This window comes from Manduca sexta, chromosome 3, assembly GCF_014839805.1.
Source record: "Manduca sexta isolate Smith_Timp_Sample1 chromosome 3, JHU_Msex_v1.0, whole genome shotgun sequence".
In the NCBI taxonomy this organism is placed as follows: Eukaryota; Metazoa; Arthropoda; class Insecta; order Lepidoptera; family Sphingidae; genus Manduca; species Manduca sexta.
In genome coordinates this window covers 6,875,144-6,888,179 of record NC_051117.1, presented here as the reverse complement: position 1 = coordinate 6,888,179, position 13,036 = coordinate 6,875,144, and positions in this window count along the sequence as shown.

The window sequence follows — 13,036 nt, the reverse complement described above, 5'->3', positions numbered from 1 at the left end:
CACACATCAGCCATCGGAAACCACATTATAAAGGATAAACTCAAATTATGTTTCAGTAGAATTGTTTATTTCTATTTGTTTGAGGAAGTAAATGTAAATTTTGATTTATTTATTATTGTACTAGCTGACCCGACAGACGATATCCTACCAACTATGAATTTGCAGCGCGCATTCTGTCAATGAAATTAACTTTTTCTTAATTTTTCTAACGTTCCGCTCAACTTCCTTAATTTTTTCTTTCATCCTTCAAGACAATAACAAACACAACAAAAAAAATAGTGAAATCGGTCCAGCCGTTCACGCGTGATGGTGTGACCAAAGGAAATAGGGATTCATTTTTATATATATAGATAGGAGCGAGCGTAGTTTGCTATGAAAGGGTTCGTTTTTTCAATTTTTCCGTTCTGGTGTACACTAATTACATATCCACGGTTAAAAGGATAATTGTCTTAAGCGACATTTTCAAGCGACACTAAGTTTCATACATATTCAAAATCAGCAGTTTTTTTTTAACCTAGTTTAATTTAAAAAAAAATGTTGCTTAAGTCAATAAGCCTTTTAACCGTGGATACTATCAGGTGGTTTAGGAATAATTCTTCTATACTTATCTTTATCTCAGATCAATGCGTGGTCACCACAAAACCTTTTTTTTTACAAAAAGATGTCTTAGATTTTGAGACTGCCTAATTACTTGACGTCAAATTCATTTGGGATCTTCGAAAATCAGATAAATCAAAAATGTCGTTTAACTTGGGTTACTTGTCATTTTGAATCTGGGTGTGGCCAAATCTTGATAGAAAAAGGAAACGTTGGTTTACATGGAATTTGAAGTTAGGTTATAAACCTGCAGACATTTCAGCAGTTCGATCCACTCTACAGGTTATCGCCTATAACAGCGTCTACGCGGCGCCTTAATTCACAATCCATACGTCTTTGTTTACCAACTTAAAGAGCGACCTAAAAATGTCTCCGTAATATAACTCAAACACAGAAGTACACGTACTTATCTGTATTGTGTAAAATATGACGCAATCGGCACAGCGTGAATGATTTTGAATGCACGTTTTTCTTTGAATTATTTTATCTCAATGTCGAATTATCACGTGTCACGCAGGACCATCCCGATTTATTCCGCAGTGTTTTTACAATGAGACCAGCAGCAATTTCTAATCGTCAAAGTGGTTTGAAAATGTGTAAGACTTCCTCGGTGGCGTAGTTGTTGTATGCTTGGTAAGGCAGTGCTCTGAGGTCCTGGGTTTTAATTCCACGGACAAGGTGATATTTGTATTTTTTTGTGTTTAGTATCAGCCTGGAATCTGGAAATTGTGCCTGTTATGTCAATAGGCTCGCCCCTACATATTTTTTGTGCAATCCTCTATTTATACACTACTAGCTTTTGCTCACGGATCGCCCGCGTAAAGGAGTTTCCCGAGATATTTATTTTCCGACTTACTTGATATGTATCATTATATTATTATGTACGCGTACTTTGTTTTTGTAACTGTATATTTTGCCAAAAATAAAACATTTCTTTCTTTCTTTTTTCTTTATAAATCTCTACTCGCTCACATTCATTATTTCATTATTAACCCAATTAAAATCATTATAATGTCTCAACGCATGGCACAGATTTGATCCAGAAAACATAGATCCAAAACATTATAAATTGTAGCCTATGTGTTTGTTATTCTGACGAATAACCAACATCACTGTAAAGTTTCATCCAAATCCGTTCAGTAGTTTTTTCGTGAAAGAGGAACAAACATACATCCTCACAAATTTTCGCATTTATATTAGTAGGATTACCATGCCAAATCTCTCACTCGTGCAACATGCTTACGAAGAGGTACAATGTTTTTATTTGGCATATAGATGTCCATACAGCCTCAGCATGCTACGCATCGACCTTCAGCATCCTTAAGTCTAGCGTTAGATAAGTCGCATTACGCAGCCATTGTGTTCAGGAATAAGGCCAATGTTCCATGATTCATAAGGGCAGGGAAATGAGTGAATCACACCCAATAAAAAGGCTACTCTCGGGTTTCCCTATTGAAAACGTCAGTCATTGTCATGTTCTGTTGCCTTATTTGGTTATGCGTGGGCGTATGCCTCTGAGAAGGGGGGAGGACGCCCCCCAAGATTTTATTTACGTATTATTGTATTTGTAATAATAATGTAATATCAGCCATGTATTGTACTGTTCCACTGCTGGGCATGAGCCTATTTTACTAATGGAGGGATTAGGCTTTAGTTCACCACTCTGGCCTAGAGCGGATTGGCAGACTTCACATACCCTCAAAATTATGGAGAATTTCTTATATCCAGGTTTCCCCACGATGTTTTCCTTCACCGTAAGCGATAATTGACAAAGAATACACAGACAACTCTAGAAAAGTGAGAAGTGCGTGTCGTTGAGTTTTGAACCTGCGGACATTCGTCTCGGAAATAATTTCCATTCCAAACTAGGCTATCGCCGCTTTTTCCTTATATTGTATTTATTTGTGCTAAATTAATACATATAATACTGGTTTGATAACCTCCTCTCCTAGATTCAATGTTGGAATTTTTCCTTTGTCCAAAAGCGTGACTTCGCTTTGGACCTCTTTTCAGGCCTTATTAACTTCTTCTAATTCGATGTTACTAACAACATTGAACTATGTTAAATATTTTAAAAAACTAATAAAGTGTGATATCCTTAAATATAATTGTTCAAGTCGGGAATCTTTTTTGCTTCTGTCCGAACGCTCGCGCAGTTTAAGCCCGCTACTAAATAATGTCGAAAGTAGATCCCCAAATGTTGACACGAAATATTATGTTTTTTAGATTCGATAGACCTACGGACTGTTATATCTTTAATTAAAAACTTATCTGTTTTACGCACGCTACTATTTTTATAAATTTGACCATGAGTATTTGCTCGCTGGATGCGGGCCGCTTACAATTGGTCGATCTGAAAATCTTTGTGGGAGGCCCATGTTCAGCAGTGGACATCCTGCGGCTGATGATGATAATGATAATGATGAATTACTCTTATAATTTATTAGAAAGTAAGATCATTCAATCTGTGTCCTTTATAAATTTGTTTAAGGTCAAAGGGCTTAAATAAAACAAATTCGAATTTAACCGAAAGCTTTACTTAAATTATCTCGATTCCCTTCCGTGAACTAAACAATAACTAAGTTTATTATCTCGCTCTCACTATATTTGTGTATCACCTTGAAGATATAACGCGTGTTTCAGCTCAAAAAAAGGTAAGGTAAAGACCTGGCCACCTTCTTTTCGCCACGTATTCCGCTTTATGATATAAGTTAGGAACCCATTGCTATGTCGGACACAAATTCCAAACTCCACTTAAATATTAACCCGGGACCTCAACGCGATATTAGTACCGTAAAACTACGCCACCAAGGCATACACAGGTACAGATAGTTTTTATCACCATATCAAAATGAATAATGAATCACGGAATATAATTAATATACAATATATTCATAAAATGCTTGACTCAGCAGTTATTGGATAATAAGAGAACAGTGATTTTCAGTGATTCAATAGTGACGCACGGACAGACACTGTTATTTACTCGTATAATGAGCAATATCTATATAACGGCGGAGAATTTCTGCTCATTTGACGCGAACATATCTTTTAAATAGGGTTGGCACTATAACGAAAGTAAAGATTGTAATGGTATACGTTCCTTGGAGGAGCTTTGTTGGTTTTATGTAGCCAAGATCGACTGGTATGTTTTTTTATAACTTGAAGCTCGGTGGTTGGTAACACGATTTCATATTTAATAAGCTATAGACAGTACCAAGAGAGTTGCCAGGGGGGGGAGGGGCAGGGAAGGGCAGCTGTCCCAGAGGTTCTAAAACTAGAATGAATTCACCAATTCTATTCCTAATATTCCGTACACTCAATTACGCTCTGGTCTATGTCATTGTAATAGCGGGAAAGGCAGTGGGGAACATGTGCTCTGGACTTTACCTACAATACATACTTTTCTTAATCTCCATATCAACTTGTCCCTACCTGGGTCATCGGCTCGCGACGTTGTTGGAGAGTAATGATTTCATATGAGAGCAGATTAGTGACTTTTGTATTTGGTCGGATTATACTTTTATGTGATGAGCAAGTATGAAGACTTAGAAGTTGTGAAACTGGCCCTAATTTTATTATTTTGATTTGTCTAACAGCTAATCCTAGAATATTTGACAGGAGAAATTGATAAAGATTTTTACCAACCATTTAAACATTACTACTATAAGGAAATAATAACAACTAACCAGTTCCAATTTTTTAAGAAAGTAATTTTCAAACCTTGTAAGCAAATTAAAATCATAGAGATTTTTGGTTGATACAACTACAAGGTAAATATTGTCATACCCCAACGTTTGAACCGTCTAATCACAAGTAAAATCGGCAGATTAGCAAGTCAATGCGAAGACAGCGAACCCTTGCGTTCCTGGAACACTGAGTCATATGCGTCGCGACGCCCCCCGCCCCCTCGGCCCCGCGGCCCCCGATGCCCCCCGTCTGGTCGCGACAATGACACGGCAAAAGCTGATACGTTAGCAGTAGGTCAGAATTATTATAAAGTATTTAATTATGTATATTATATAGTATTTAAAGTAAAACAGTGCTAGATTAGCATCCGTTTTCAATGAATGATACCAGTCTTGATCTTCGATCGTACTATGAGAGGAAAACGATCAAATTAATAATTTTAAGCGTGTTAAAAATTGTTCTTATTGACGCCATTTTTAAGATAAATCGATAAAAGCGATTGGGTTCGAAAATGGCATTAATAAGTTATAAGTGTTAATGTTTCGGTTCTTACTTCGGAGATGAAGGTGATAGGAATCATTGTATATCCGCCCGGATAGCGACCACTGTACACAAGGTGTTAAAACCATGGTGCCCACGTAAAGTGTCGTGTTCCGGGATTATCCTGCGTATATCCGGTTCCAACAGGCCAATAATTGTGTCGACTGCCGAGAGGTGATTATATCCCGTCAGTCGACATTCTATTGGACCCATCCACTTACCATCAGGTGCAATGAGGTCTTTTGTCGATTATAAAAACTCAGTAAAATATAATATAGACTACCACTAAAACGTAAAAAATATATTGCTTTGGTTTTTAAACTAAACCTTTAAACTGTTGAATTTTTTTTTCGGAAATAGAACTTGCTCTACTGATCTTCGCACTGTGTCGGTTACTGAATCACAAAAGTTATGTAACTTTTGACGTATATAATCGTTCTAGAATGGTATTAAAACTGCAAGTGTTAATTTGCGGTCAGTGTTAATTATTTATTTATTACAGTAAGTATTGATTGTCTCGGTGGCGTAGTTGTACGGTACTGCAGTGTTGAGGTCTCGGGTTCGATCACGGGTGAGGCAAAATTATATTGGGTTTTTCTATATAGTATTTGGCTTTCCTTAACTTTTCTAATTAGTGCGTGTATTTTTGTGAATTACCGCTTGCTTTAACAATGAAGGACAAAATTATATTGGGATTTTCTACATAGTATTGGCTTTTAGCCTAAGCCTAAGCCTAAGCCTAAGCCGCGAGCTAAAGATATCTTAATAAGCGCTATCATACTATAAGTATGATATTAACGCACTCAAAAATTACAACTTCATTTTTAGGGATGGCTGTCCTCGTTCCAATACGTTGCCGTATTGTATTTTGATGAAAACGAAACCATAGCGCGATGTAATTCTGTAGAGCGCCATCTGTTGGGGATGATTTCAAATTTCGCCAAATAATTTGTCTCAAATAAAGAAATGTTTGGGAATCGTGTACCTATATACATTTATTGTTATGGTTTAGAGAATTTATTGAATGTTTTTGTTGTATTTTTAATATCATATTTGTCTTTTACATTTTTCGATTTCAATGATATAAATGAAATTGTAATAACTTTGGCTGTACTTGATGATTTAGCAATTAAATATACAGGGATATAACTATGATATTTTTCAGGTAACATATTACGTAGCAAGAATGGCTTAATTTCAAAGACAATGGTTTAGTATGATGCAGTGTCGAAAGGTTCATATTGATGGTTGAAAGGCTAATCGACTTAAAAGAAATTTAAAAAAAAAAACTAGTTTAAGAAAACATAGAAAAACGTGCTGATTTTAAGTGTGTATGAAAGTTAGTGTTGCAAAAAATGTCGCTTATGTCAATCAACATTTCAACCGTAGATATAATTGCACTTACACCCATCACGCAATTATCCCCGAAGAGGTATGCAGAGGCGCTATTAGGGCACCCAATTTTCGCCATGTGTTCCGTCTCATGAAGTTATAGGGGGCGAGCCCATCGCCATATCGGGCTCAAATTTCAGACTCGGGCTGATACTGAGCAGAAAAACCCAAATATCACTTTGCCCGACCTGGGATTCGAACCCAGGACCTCAGAGCGCTGTAGTACCGCGCATGCACAACTACGCCACCAAGGCAGTCATATAATTAGACCTTCACTAACTTGCCAAATGAGAAATTAGAATTAACAGTAACTATAATAAAATAGAACACTTGTAATTAAAATATTTTCCGGATTTTATCGTGGTTTTATATGGGGGGGAGGAGGGATCCCCATCGTGATTACAAGGCTGCAAAGTCTTCGAAACGTCAGGATAAAATTAAAATAATAAAACCGCGATAAAATCCGAAAAATATTTTAATTTTATTGTCTAACATTCGCGTAAATATGATTGCACATTTGAAAATTTTCTTCACTAATGGTAATGCAATGATTTAACCTTGCAAATGAGTACATAATGTGATTCCGCGATATTCTTTGTCGTCGTGTTCCAAGAATAAGACATAAGCTAAGTCGATGCGTGCGCTGCGTGTGCGTTGAACCCAGGACCTTGAGACGGCTGGCGGGTGCGACACGCCCTTTTTATTTCTTTTCTGTTTGAATCACGGAGTTTATATTGGTTTCCGGGTGTTTTTGAGATATTGGGACTATATTAAATGTAATACAATTTAATTCTCCAAAAAAGTTTTTGCATACTTTTTTATGTTTGCAATAGGGTACCGGACTTATTTTATATTGTTTACTATTATCAAATATTTACACTGTATAAATTATAACACAAAAGGAATTATCAAAATCCGGTAAAAAATCAACAAGTTATAAGTCTTTGAATGTCGGTGGAAGAGGTAATTAACAAGAAACAGAAAAGAGACGAAATATCCACATTTGACGTCATTGGGAGTTACGACGCGTGCGAAAGAAAGAGATGAAATGATATCCCCACAACGCGCCCACTTCTGCACGTTACAATATTTGAAATATATATTACTATCCCATTCTTAACCAATTTTTATGCAATTTTTGCAGGAGTGCTTCTTTTTCGTATTATTAACCATTCCATATAGAATAATGACCAAAATCAAACATAGGCCGGTTCCCTATTGTTAGAAATCGATATAAAAATATTTATTTATAATTAGGACAACCAGTAGTTGTTACATTACAACTAGCTCCAATAAAATAAAACAGTAATACTTATTAGGCATAAATGCACAACATTTTAAGGCTTCACAGCATGCATTGACAAAAAAAAATATTGGATGTAAATCTCGGTTTTCTATACTATAATTCTCGACGTTTCGAAGACTTTCCAGCCTTCATGGTCACGGGGAGGACTGAGGTGTAGTACGTCCGAAAAGCCAGTTACAAAAAAAGAATTATACAGAAGAAAAACTTATCGGAATGATTCGCACCATGCATTCCACCGGTACATAATAGGTATATTGAATGACATTTAACCGCCGTTTTTAATGAACAATCTCAGATTTTTTAGATCTTTCGTAAAATTGGACCTATGAGAAGAAATTTCTCTTTGACATGTTAATATGACGTATTTAGTTTAGATTATTCTCGGATTAGATCGTTGATTAAGATTAAGATCGTTTATTGAAAATGGCCGTATCTATCAATGTACTAAATACCACTACTTCACATAAATTTATATTATAAAAATATATATAATATACTTAATATAACATATTGAACATTCAAATTAAACAATTTTTCAGATTTTATCGCGGTTTTAATATTTTAGTTTTTCTCCCGACGTTTTGAAGACTTTGTTTCGTGCTCGTCTCCTCATTGAAAGAAATAAAAAAAAGTGTCAGGATTCTCCAAACAAATATGGTGTTCTTTGAGCTATAGAAACCTATCTAATGTCATGTTGACAATTATTGCTATCAAGGCGCTACCACCTACCACGCGCTCTAGAAGTGATATCAGCCAACAGACTTAATTCGGTCAGGCACGTGTATTATGATTTTTATGACTCAACTTTTTGATATTCGTTAAATGTTTTAAGATTTTCGATTACCTAGCTCATGAATCATTAATACACGGGCTACATACAAATATTTTTAACAATGTAATATCATGTTTTTGTTATGTGCAAAGGAATGTGCGTTCGGCTATTCATGCGTGTTGGATTCATTATACGTAGTGTGGGATGCCCACTAGCCAGATGGCGAGACGACTTGCATGAGAGGGTCGGCAACGACTGGATGCATAGAGCAGCAGACTGGGCTTGTGGCGTACCTTGGGAGAAGCCTATGTTTAGCAGTGGACTGCAACGGGCTGATGATGATGATCAGTGGCGTAGCTTGGACTAATATAGATGTGGGCGAAGTCGCATAAGCAAGGAACCTTTTCTTTCGTTTCCAAGATCTACCCAATATCTTACCGAACATGCTTTGACACGACATACCTATTTATGATAGTGAAAAAATATAACGACGGTCCCTACGTAAAGTATTGAATCCGCAAAATTGCATTTTGCAGATTCAATACTATACGTAGGGACAGTCGATAAATGTGCGGTTGGTAAATATTGAAAAGTATATAGATTTGAAACGGCTTTATTTTGGTAGGTTGAGTAATATTTTTTTTACCAAATGAATGTTCTTTGCTTTACACAAGTCTTCTAGTATTGATTTGTAATTTATTTTTGCAACTAATTCTTCGATCGAAAGATTTTTTTGCTCAATTTACAAATAAATTAGGATTGGAAATCTGTTGGCATCTTATGTAAAAAGGTCTCGCGAGGTCCCTTTAAGTGCGAGGCCGTGGGCAAGGGCCCACTTCGCTTACGCCTAGCCACTACGCCACTGATGACACTGAAACTCCATGATACTGATGTAAGTAAGACAACGTTAAGTCTTTCCGAGCAAATAGCCTTAAACACTAGGGCGTCTTACACTACGTCTACCTAATTACAGTCTCCACTCTAGCAGTAGGGTTTGATAATACTATGGTATGCGGCGATAGCCTTATTGGCTGTGGAACGGACTGCTAAGACGAATGTCCGCAGGTTCAAATCCCAAGGGCTCACACCTCTGACTTTTCTAAAAATCATGTGTGAATTATCGTTCGCTTAAACGGTGAAGGAAAACATCGTGAGGAAACCTGCATACCTGAGAAGTTCTCTATAGGAATTTTGAGGGTGCGTGAAGTCTACCAATCCGCATTGGGCCAGCGTGGTTGACTAAGGCCTAATCCCTCTCAGTAGTAGAGGAGGCCCGTACCCAGCAGTGGGACAGTATATAATACAGGGCTGATATTATTTATAGACAAACCCTGATATAAACCAAGACGAGCAGACATTGTAGTGATTTCCAAACTAGTTTAGAAGCATCGGTCCGCTGCAGGTAAGTTACAAAAGATGGCACATTGCGCTGTGTAAAAATTGCACGGTGTGGGTCACTGTGGGCAGTGATCAATTACTTTGTCTCGCCGTTCATTTGTATTGCTAAGTTTGAACTAGAGACTTTCCCGTCCTCACACCCACCACTACAACTCCTATAAGCCAGGATCAGCAGTGGCACGCTATGACACCGAGCGGGGAAGCTCGGCGAGTCTCAGGGAAAACTATTATGTCATTATCCCGCAACGAAATTAATCAAATAGAAAGATAGGGAGGAGTTGGAAAAATTAATTGTCCACTTCCCTCCAGAGCAATGCCGCTCTAAGATCCTGGGTTCGAATTCTGGTTCGGGCAAGGCGATATTTGGGTTTTTCTATTTCTCAGTATCAGCCCGGAGTATGGAATTTGGGCCTGATATACAATAGGCACGTCCCCATCACATCATGGGACGGAACACACTTGACGAAAACTGAGGTGTTGGTCATCCGCAAAGTCAAATCTACAATATCTACCTACATTTTAGAATTATACAACTTTTAAAAATTTTAGCTGTTGGTGATCCAATCTACGCAGAATGAGCTCACAGTGTCTTGAAGTCTGTCCTATTTTGTCTTGAAGTCTGAAGTGTATTATATTAAGTCTTTTTGTTATTGCTTTGTATGACGAGACGAGTTAGCCGTTCGCCTGATGGTAAGCGATACAACGACCCATAAACAGTAGAAACACCATCCACCACCTTGAATTACAAAGTATTGTTTGGTATTCCACTGCGCCCGCCATCCTGAGAAGTGAGATGTTAAGTCTCATTATGTCCAGTTACACTGGCTACAATGCCTTTCAAACCGGAACACAACAGTAACTACACGCTGCTGCTTGGCGGCAGAAATAGACATTCCGGTGGTACCTACCCAGGCGGACTCTCACATATGAGAGATCTACCACCAGTGAGTCTACTAGTAATTTCTTTCTCACATAAATAGAATTCCTTGCACGCCCAATTCAGCATATAGGTCGATTTCGTAACAATAAGTACGCGAGCGATAATGCACGAATACTCGACCTATTTTCATTTCAATTACAGTGCCGACGATAGCTCTGTGTCAAATGGGGCGAGTGACGCAATGGGGGATAAAACTGCCTTTTTGTGACGTTATTTTCACATTTTATCTGAATATTGTACGGTGTTTATTTCGAAGATAATAATTTAATTTTCTTTATGTAAATTTATAATGATTATTGTTTTTATAATATATTCGTTCTTTAGCGGATCGCTTCGCGTGAAGTATTTGATCTGAATAAAAATACTTAACACATACATTATAAGAATATTCAGAATCAGTTTAGTAATGTCTATGATTAGTTTTTACAATTAAATTTGCAAACTGCTACTAAATATTAATGTGAATCGGTATTCCGTAGTACATATAAAACAAAGAACAAAATTAAAAATCTAATAATGAACCTTAACTCGAAAGATATATAAAAATATGTGAATAATAATTAACATTTCGATAATATCATAACATTATACAAACGTAGGCACACTCAAACACACACACACACACACTCTATAACATTATATACTATACTTAACATAATAATTATTTTTCTTGAGATATTTTAAATACGTGAAATTAAAAACGATGTTTGCTATACAACCATAGCTCAGTGTAGGCATCACTGTTATAGAGAATTGTGTACTTATCTATAATTTAGTTAAAATATCCTTTTAATTAACTCTACTAGACAGTAAAATCTGACATTATTTTCAATAAAGAATTTACTGGTCAAATCACCAACGCTTATAAACAGGGCCCACTAAAATGCAAGATATAATGACAACACAATACAATTACATTATTTGTAATAATGTCACAATATTCAATGTAACGCCATCTCGGTTAATTAAAATAATGAAATACGGCTCTAACAAACTTGTAGCATTCAACGTGTTGAGCCCGCACGGCATTTTGTTATTAAATTTTCTTATCTGATACATATATGGTTTGATTTGGAAAGCGTACGCAGAAAAATACGTAAATTACATAAATTATTTTGTCAAATTTATATACATTTGCTTTGTAATAAGTATTATTATTTCTTCTATAGGACATATTTCCATACTCCCTACACACCAGATTTCAAACTCTTGTCTTGCAAGTTCTCCCACATTCTCCTGCAAAAAGCAACAATCTTTAACACGTGTACAATGGTTAAAAAAGAATTATCTTCTTTGTCTTGATTGTTTATAAAATTACTCCTTTTCTCGGCCCAAATCCCAACATTAAATTCAACCCATTCTCATGGGATTATAACGCGCATAGTAATTGTACAAGCCTAGTACATACTGCTTATTGCTGGGCTTGGACCTTCTCTAGAATTGAGAGGTGACTTTTTCTCTGTAATACGGTTAAAAGTAAAAAAGAGCTATTTGCCTATCATCCTCCTGTTTTATAGCATTTTAAAGTCAGGTCGACGCGAAAGCATTTAACAATTAAGATTTTAAGACAGAATACAGAAGAAACAGTGATGAATTAAAATCTATTTTTGTTCGTTTCGCAAATGATTTAAGTGTGCAAAATTAATAATTATTACATAAGAGATATGTTTTAGTTGACGTAATTTTTAAATGTCAAGGTGGTAGTTACTTGCATAAACATTTCGGCTGAGATTTTTTATTATGTAATTAATACACCCGTAATAAAATTATGTTTATTATATTAATGAATGTGTTTATATTATTCTGTTATCTTTGATAATGTCTTTTATATTTAAAATAAATTACGTAATATGAAAATAACTTATTATCTGTGTAATTAAATAAAGGCCGAAAACAACATTTTATTATTTTTTTATTTTTACTTCATAACCAAAACAACATTTATATTTTTGTAACTTTATCTTTAACAGTGACCAATGAATCACGATCAAAATACAACATAATCAACCTACTGGTAGGTCCCTCATATGTGAGAGTCCGCCTGGGTAGGTACCATCACAATGTCTATGTCTGCTGCCAAGCAGCAATGTGTAGTCATTGTTTTCCTGTTTCAAAAGTTGTAGCTAGTGTAACTAGTGGACATAATAAGACTTAACATCTCATGTCTCCGGATGGCGAGCGTAATGGAATACCATACAATATTTTGCAATTCAATATGTTGTATGATGTTTCTGCTGTTTATGGGCGGTACTATCGCTTACCACTTGAACGGCAAGCTCGTCAAATCATTAAAAGAAATAAAAAAAAAAAACAAACTATAAAATATTATGTTTGTAAATGTAGGCGTATGCACGCTGTACACTGACTGTTTCATAGTTTTTATAATTTTTTTAGTATTATT